The sequence below is a fragment of the Myiozetetes cayanensis genome, unplaced genomic scaffold (genome assembly GCF_022539395.1).
Source record: "Myiozetetes cayanensis isolate MyiCay16 unplaced genomic scaffold, myiCay2020 scf13, whole genome shotgun sequence".
NCBI classification, from domain to species: domain Eukaryota; kingdom Metazoa; phylum Chordata; class Aves; order Passeriformes; family Tyrannidae; genus Myiozetetes; species Myiozetetes cayanensis.
Window position 1 is genome coordinate 21,558,841 of NW_026086937.1, and position 8,605 is coordinate 21,567,445.

The window sequence follows — 8,605 nt, forward strand, 5'->3', positions numbered from 1 at the left end:
TGGATATTGTTCGCTACACATTCTCACATGGCTACTTTTTCCTTTTGGGAAAGTCTCCAAGGACTTCCACAAATATATTCTTTCTAATGCTAAAATAACTCCAGATTACCCTAAAAGACACTGGTGATGAATTAGCCCAAAACCAAACCCAATGCCTTGAAAAAAAAAAAAAATCCACTAAACCCCAAATCTTCAGGGCTTCCAAAAGCTGAAATTACTCACCAATGTGAACAAGGGTCATGACTTTTCTGGGGCCCTCACCACGGTGGGGTTTGTTTTTCACTCTCCTAAATGGCAATTTCCAATGTACAGTTGTCATTTGCAGGGGATGTTTATGGATCATTTACTAATAGTGTACGTTCTCTTCTCCTTTCAGCTCTAAAAGGGAAATTGTTGGTTGTGATTCATTGGTCAGACCAATGCAAATGCTGCCCTTTAAACACAGTGTGATTAATGTAATGGTTCACTCTGGCAGTAAACAAATCTTCAATTCCAGAGGAATTTCCCATTGTTTTTCTAACACTTTCAGCAATACATGAACAAGTCAGGAGTATCTCAGAAAGGTTTTCAGTAGTAATTGCCATATGTCGCTATTAAAAATTATCCTAATTCTTGCTCAGTTGCAATAATTTGAAATATTTCAACAGGAATAACACTGGAATGACTGTCTGGTAGTTCCCCAGCCTCTGTATGCTGGGATTTTGAAAGGTTTTTAAATTATTTTAGAAAGGGTAGGCTAAAATATGGAAATAAGTCCAAGGCACATAAAGCAGCTCAATTAATTTTCCTGAGTTGCTGAATGGGAGGATTTTGAATAGAATTTGGTTGTAGGGGGAAAAGAAAAAAAAGCAGCGTTGCCCAAATCCATCAATCTTCACACAGGACCAAAACACTGTCTTGTACCACCTCATATTCATCATCTGTGTGGGGACAAGCAACTCATCACTCTCTTTGTTCAGGGAGAGGTACAAAACAATACCTGCACTCCTGAGCGTGGGTTTGGGACTCCTTGTAATGTTCCCAGGGCAAGGCTGGCAATTTTTTACATGGAAATGCAATGTTAGAGACACTTGGAACGTACAATGAGCCAGGGCACTCCATAATTTGGCTGCCAGCAGGGAGGAGGAGATCCCTTCTCCCAGCACTGGGGCCCTCAGGATGCTCCTGTGATGCTCAGAAAACGTCCCACAGCGCTGGTGCTGCCCGTGCCTGATGTGACAAACATTCTTGTCCTCACAACCCACCTGCAGCTCCATTCTGGGCTTGATAACAGGCTTAATTTCTCAAAGGTGGCTCCACTAAACCAAGCCTACTTCTAAAAGTGACTGGTGATGACCAACCACATCCATCACTGCAAACCTGAGGTTGCAGCCATTCCATCACTAACTCCAAATGCCACAGGCAGCTCCTGGATGCCAGACCTGCAGAAGACACCACAGACACCTCAATAAAGCCACAGCAGACACCAGCCACCTCCTTTTTGCTGAGACCTCAAGTGCTGCAGGTGATCTCCTACACTGATGGACATAACACAGGGCTCATTCACTCCTTCACCACGAAAAACACCAGGAAAAGCCCTAAAAAGGCTGGAAGTGCTTGGTCTACTTCCGCAGGTGGAGGAATCACTGCAGGAGGACTTGGACTGGCAAGATGCCCTGAGCCCACAGTCACAGCTCTGGACAGAGGTCCAAGGAGAGGCCGAATAACACGTTTCCATGCCAGGGAGATTCAGAGTGAACCCATCAATCTTTAATGCTGGAGCACAGGGTAACATCCTCTTTGATTTATCAGCTTGGGCTGTTGCTTTTCATTTAAGGGGAGTTCAATTTAATCTTTTGAAGTGCAAGAAAAGGTACAGCAGCAGACTAAAAAAAAAAAATAATCTCTGTGGTTTGACACCTCAGCACATGATATGATACAGAGAAAGCTGCCTGCCCTTGCTGCACATCTCCTTCTGGAATATCTGAAGGAGAAAGGACAGAGGAGAAAACTGTCAAGCCCCTGAACTTGTCTCAGTGCTGGAGGTCAGTGTTGTCACGTTCATCCAAACCCAGACTGAGCGTCCTGGTCTCCCCAGTGACCTCAACATATGGCTTTGCTCAAGGAAGTCCCACCACCTGAAAATGAGGTCACATTAATATTTGAAATCATATTTAAGCTCTAGTCCTTCGAGAGTTTCCACTCACTTCTCTCTGTGTACTTGGAAAAGCAGCATTAAACTGCTTCCTTACCCAGGCACAGGTGGAAATCACAGAATCACAGGATGTGCTGAGCTGGGAGGGACCCACCAGGATCATCAGTCCAACCCTCAGCCCTGCACAGACCCATCCCCAGAGTCACCCCCTGTGCCCCAGAGGATCATCCAAACCCTCCTGCAGCTCTGGCAGCCTTGGGGCTGTGCCCACTGCCCTGGGGAGCCTGTTCAGTGCCAACCACCCTCTGGGGGAAGAACCTTTCCCTGAGATCCACCCTGAGCCTGCCCTGACACAGCTCCAGCCATTCCCTGGGGGCTGTCCCTGGTCCCCCCAGAGCAGAGCTCAGTCCTGCCCCTCCTCTGGCCCTTGCCCAGGCAGCTGTGACTGCACTGAGGTCTCCCCTCAGTCTCCTCTGCTCCAGCTGAACACACCAAGTGCCCTCAGTGTCCTCACACGGCTTCAAACCAAGGCCCTTCCCCGTCCTCGTGGCCTCCTTTGGACACTCTCCAATGGCTTCAGATCTTTCTCATTAATATGTCCAGCTGTGCTCTGCAGCTGCAAACATCTGTTTTGATCTCTCCCACCCCTCACCTGGTCCATCTCTGACCACACATCCTGCAGTTCAGACCTGCAGGCCCTACAAGCACCTCACGGTGCTGGGGGGGTCTCAGAATGATGAAATCAATCACCATTAGACAGGACAAGAGGAAACGGCTCCAGATGGGCCAGGGGAGGGGCAGGTTGGACATCAGCAGGAATTTCTCCCTGGAAAGGGTTCTTAAATATTGGAAGGGGCTGCCCAGGGAGGTTTGGAGTCCCCAGCCCTGGAGGTGTCCAAGGAAGGACTGGCCGTGACACTCAGTGCTCTGGGCTGGGGGACAGGGTGGGGATGGGGCACAGGGTGGACTGGATGACTTTGGAGGGCTTTTCCAACCTCAATGATTCAGTGAAAAAAATTAAACCAGCTGAATCTCCTAATGTAAATTATGCACCCTTTATCAGTCACCTGAGCCCAGTGCCATCCTCCTTTCAACTCTTTCATCAGCACTGTAACCCAGCAGGGGAATAAAACACGTGAGGAGACACCAGATCAGGTCTCCAACTGTCCCCAGCAATTACAGAAATCGCCCGTTGCCTTAAATTTAAAACTTCACAGCATTCTCTGAAGATCTGACCAATTTATATGCTCAATTCACAGAGCACAAGCTAGAAATATGTATGTGTATTATCCCCATCTCCTAGTGCAGGCAGCTTTCCAAAAAACCTTTGCTATGAATTTCAACTAATTAAGTCATTTCCGAGGTACAATAGTGCCTGGAAGAAGAAGTTAATGAAATGAGTACATGATCCTTTAGCTAAACTCCATAGTTTAGGAAAGAATTTTAACCTGTCATCAGGTCAGTCTGAAATCATTCATGTTTAAGGCCAAAATCATTCTGAATTAGCCTGAAGTTAATAATGTGGTGCATAAAGGCTTTTGTGTATCCTTTTGAGCATAAGAAGGAAATCCTAGAAAAAACTGCTGTGGAATTTGCAGTTGAAGTTTTCTGTGATGGCATTTCCTAGCGGAAAGGCAAACCATACAAACCCTGATCTTTGATCTGCCAAATTTCATGTAGAAATACGTCATTAAACAGTCACAAAAATTAATCTTTTTTGCATCCAGAGTGATTTATGCCACGCAGGCTTATGAGATGGATATCTTGACACTATATAAGAAGCAGCAAAGTCAATTTGATCAACCATATTTATCATTCAGCAATTCTGATCACTTCTGAAGGTACTTTGCCCTCAACAGTCCATTTCCATCTGAACCATTTCTTATAATCCACAGCTTTTGTGCTTCCAGCAGCTGCACAAGAACAAAGCCCTGCTCAAGAAACATTTCCTTGCAGGACATGTAATTATTAAATTGGATTCTAATTACAGATCATAAATTACAGACACTTCTTTGGAGAGAAAATACCCAGAATGCTACAGAGAAATTCAATGCCTATTTTTGAAGTTAATCTAAGAGCATTTTGGTTAAAAAAAAAAAAAAAAAAAAAAGAAAAGAGCAACTCTGGAACCAAATCATGACTCCTGTGTGAATTCCATGTGATCATGTTAAGATGCTGTCAGGCATTAGGGTACACGAATCTTAATTCCTATTAAAATATATAGAAACACGTCACTTGTGTGTGACACCAGCAGCCAGAGCTGTGCAGTTGGCATTTCCTGGAGGAAGAGGAATGAAAGGTGCCTCTGGATATGTTCTTTCTATGGAAAGACAGACATCAGTGTGCAGCCAAAGCCCTCCAGGAAAGCCTCAGCTCTAACATCAGCTCCCAAAAAGCAACTGCGAGCCAAGGAAAGATTGAAGAGATTAAAGCAAACCGGCAAATCTCGGTGCTGCTTCCAGCTGAACCCACACCACGAGAGCAGTGCCCTGGCAAGAGGCACACAAATGCAAAGCCACAGCCTTGTGGTTCACCAGGATCAGGGTTGGTGGCTCAGAGCCAGAGGGAAGAGGGAATGGGGTCTGTGGATACCCGGGCTTTGGCTCCAGACACCTTGGGAAGGAGCCCAGGGCTCACCTGGGCTGGTTGTGCCAAAGGCATGAACAGGTGGCCACCAAAAACCCACAGGTGGACACCACAAAGCCACAGCAAGAGGGCTTGGATGGACAAGGGACAGTCCACCCTGAGTGATCCCACCAAAGACAAACCATCCAAAGCACAACTGGTCCAGCCCAGCGACAGAAACCTGACTGAGGCCTTCACACACTTGTCCAGAAGCATCAGCTTCACGATGCCACAAGGAATTGCCCTGAGCAGGTGGATGGTTGTGGCCAGGGGGGACACCAGAGTGGAGCCCTCCCAGCTGCACCACTTTTCCCAGTGGGTTGGGAGGAGCCCATCAGCCCTGGGGTGCAGCAGTGCTCCCAGATTCCCACAGAGGGGCAGGCTGGGAGGGCCCACAGTGGGTCATCTGGTCCCATCCTACAGCACAGGGCACAGGGTTGTGTCCAGATGGTCCTGGAACATCTCTCCAGAGGGAGACTCCACACCCTCTCTGCTCTGCTCCACTGTGCAGTCACCGAACACAAAAAGTTCTTCCTCGTGTCCAGGTGGAACTTCCCGGGCATCAGCTCTGCCTGTTGCCTCTCATCCTACTCCTGGCACCGCTGGGAAGAGCCTGGCTCCAGGTTAATGATATTTCTGGAATGTGCTCGTTCCAGTCAGCGTGAGGAGAGTCACTGTGAAAGCATCTCTGTAACAGCTGTGCTGGGAAATGAGAAAAGGGAGAGGATCCAGCCCCCTGCATTCCATGGATCTCGTCAGGCTTTGGGGTGGCTGAAGCAGAAAGTGGAGTCAGAGCTGGCCCCAGCAGAGCCCTCACAGCACCCCCAGCCCCTCAGGATGGAAATGTCTGAGCAGAGCCCGTGACACAGTTAATGAGATTGTGCTGCCATCTTCTGATGGAAACACATCACAAGGGGAGAAGTGCAGCTGTTTGGGCAGCACCATGTCTGTCCCCTGTGCCCAGGGATGCACACATTCCCACGGGAAACCAGGCTCCTTTGGCTCCCATTGGATAAATTATTGAAATTACTGCTTGAATTTCCTGCTCCAGACTTCAAACTCCCCAGGCAGAAAACATCCCTGTGTGTACTCTGTTATATCCATCAGTGCTCAGCAGTTAAACACCATCATATTGTGCTTAATAACAAGCATTTTAATAATCAGAATTCCTCCCTCTTCAATATCTGAAGATCACTGAAGGGGTAATTTTAAATCCGAGGCACGATAGTTCAGGAGTTTTCTTCAAATTTGTGTTTGTTCCTCTCTGAAAATGGGTTAAATATTGAATATCTTGTTTAATGGGATATTTTCCCCTTGGTAATTTCTTGGGGGAAAAAAAAAGAGAGATTTTATATAACATGCAGAAAAATCAAGCTACCATTAAAATAAACTTGGTTGTAATGAGGAACAACCTGCATCACAGAGGCACAGGCCCTGCTCCCTTCTTGAATGCACCACACACAACTTCAGCTAAAACTGCCACAAAAACAGCCAAACTGGAGCAAGAACTTGTTCCCTTTCAGTGCCTTGAGCTGCAAAGTGTTTTTTCAGGATCTCAGAATTTCTGGTTTTCTGGGCCTTGTCCAAAGTCCCTCTCCAGCTCTTTTGTAGGCCATCTCCATGCACTTCCCTGCACTTGGGATAAAATTTAAATCCCCTTTACAAGCACTTGTAGGTGCTTGGAAATTATTACTGTCATGTCTGAATGCGTCACTTAAAACTAAAATTTAAAAAATAATAATTTTTTACTTATATTAATTATTATTATTATATTAATCATTTTACTTGGACCTCAGTGAACACTTTCATTTATCCCAGGGGCAAACACAGATCTGAGAAGAGCACTCAGGAGGTGCAGCCAAGTGCAGGGTGGTCCCATGAAGACCCCCAGCCTTCACCAGCACAGAGAAGAACCTGGATTTATCAGGGACACCCAGGAATAACCCAGGCCCTTCCTCTTTTCAACAAAGTCTTCATATCTTTGGACCCTTCTCGTTCATCTGCTGAACCTGCTTGTGAAAAGCTGCTTCTCTCTAGGATTTAAAAAAAGCCAAGATGGTACCAGAGTAATAAAATGTGTTTTATGACATAGTGAAACAACATAATTAATTTAGGAGAAGAGGCTGTTTGACTTTCCAGCTGGTTTCCCTTGTTAATTGGGATAAAGCCTTTAGGATTAGGGCTCCTGACCCACGGACAGGCCAACACTGGGCAGAACTGGGAGAAATTCTCTGATTGCTGAGAGATAAGAACCTGAAGATTTACACCTCAATTACGAATTTGGGCAAGAGGAAAGACCTCTTCCAGCCTTATTTCGTGAGTCTCTGGAGGAGAGCTTTGCAAGGTGTGTGCATGTCAGAGTGAATCAATACATGATGTACTCTGGGAGCTGGCACGAATTCCAGGTGTGCTTCAGTTCCTGCTGATTTCCTCACCAGATACCACCTAGAATGGACAGGGGGGGATTTGTCCTAAGCCAGGATAAACTCTCACAGAATAAATCACCATTTCCTCCTCAGTAATGAGCTCCATGACATCAGACTAAATAAATAATCAGAAATCCGTAATATGCCGTGATTATTGCCAGGCTTCATTTACTGCAACAAATGTAATGCCATCTGATGAAATTTTAGGATGTTTGCATATTGTGCCATGTATTTCCTCAAACATCAGAAAATGAGGTGGACTCTCCAACAGAAAATGAGAAAGGAATGCAAATCCATCGATTTCTAATGCAGCAGATTGCACTGTTTGCTGTGGATGTGGATCCCAAACACTGTCCTGGTCATACCACACACCCAGTGCTAACTGGCTCACATCTCGAGATCTCAAGTGGTTTCATTTAATGTATTTATTCTCATGCACCTTTGATTGATATTTCTTGCATAAGTGAAATTTTTTTCAAGAGATTAATGCTTTTAATTCATCTGTGCAGAATGGTTGGAGAATTTAGGCGTGGAAAGCCATGGCCACACAGACACAGAATCCATCTCCAGGGTCCAGACTCCAAACCCACCTTAGATGAATAAAGACCTCAGCTGTCAATCTGCCCAAGAGCTCCAACACCACATGAACCAAAAATAAATTACCCCACAACTGTGCCCAAACCAGGATGACCTTGAGATCGATGGGTTAGACTTTTTATATTTTGATTAAACACAAACAAGTGTATTAATAAACAACCCATGAACCACCTCATCTGAACAAGCAGGATCACAAGAGTTCCTGGTCTGTCTGAAACCTCCTCCACTTGTTCATGCAATCCCAGAATGGTCTGGGAGGAAGGATCTTAATCCAGTTCCACCCCCTGCCATGGGCAGGGACACCTCCCACTAGCACAGGTTGCTCCAAGCCTGGCCTTGGGCACTTCCAGGGATGGGAGCATAAATAAGTCCATCCACCATTAACAAAACCAGCAACCACAGCCAGTGTCTTTGAGCACTTATTCTACTCAGCCTGGCAGATCTTGAATGGTTTATGCTATAAACATTGCACTTCACCCTTTCCCACCCCCCAAAATCCCACATTGAGTAAAAGAGATTCACTTTCTGTGGATGATGTTCATTCTGAACCAACCTGCTGAGAAAGGTGCCACATCTAGACAAAGGTTTAATGTCACAACTTAAAAAATAAAAAATAAAACCATTCCATGCAATCTCTCTCTGTCTGTGCTGTCTTTCAAGAACACAAATAATCAGGAATACCGAGGTGTTCTCCTCAGGGAACACTTCCCTTGTCCCTGATCAAACAACTGATAAACTTAGTTTTCCATCACAAGATATTTCAATCTCTGCCTGTGCTGTCTGAAAGCAGCCAGAAACTTCTGTCTCGTCTGCAAAGGCCTCG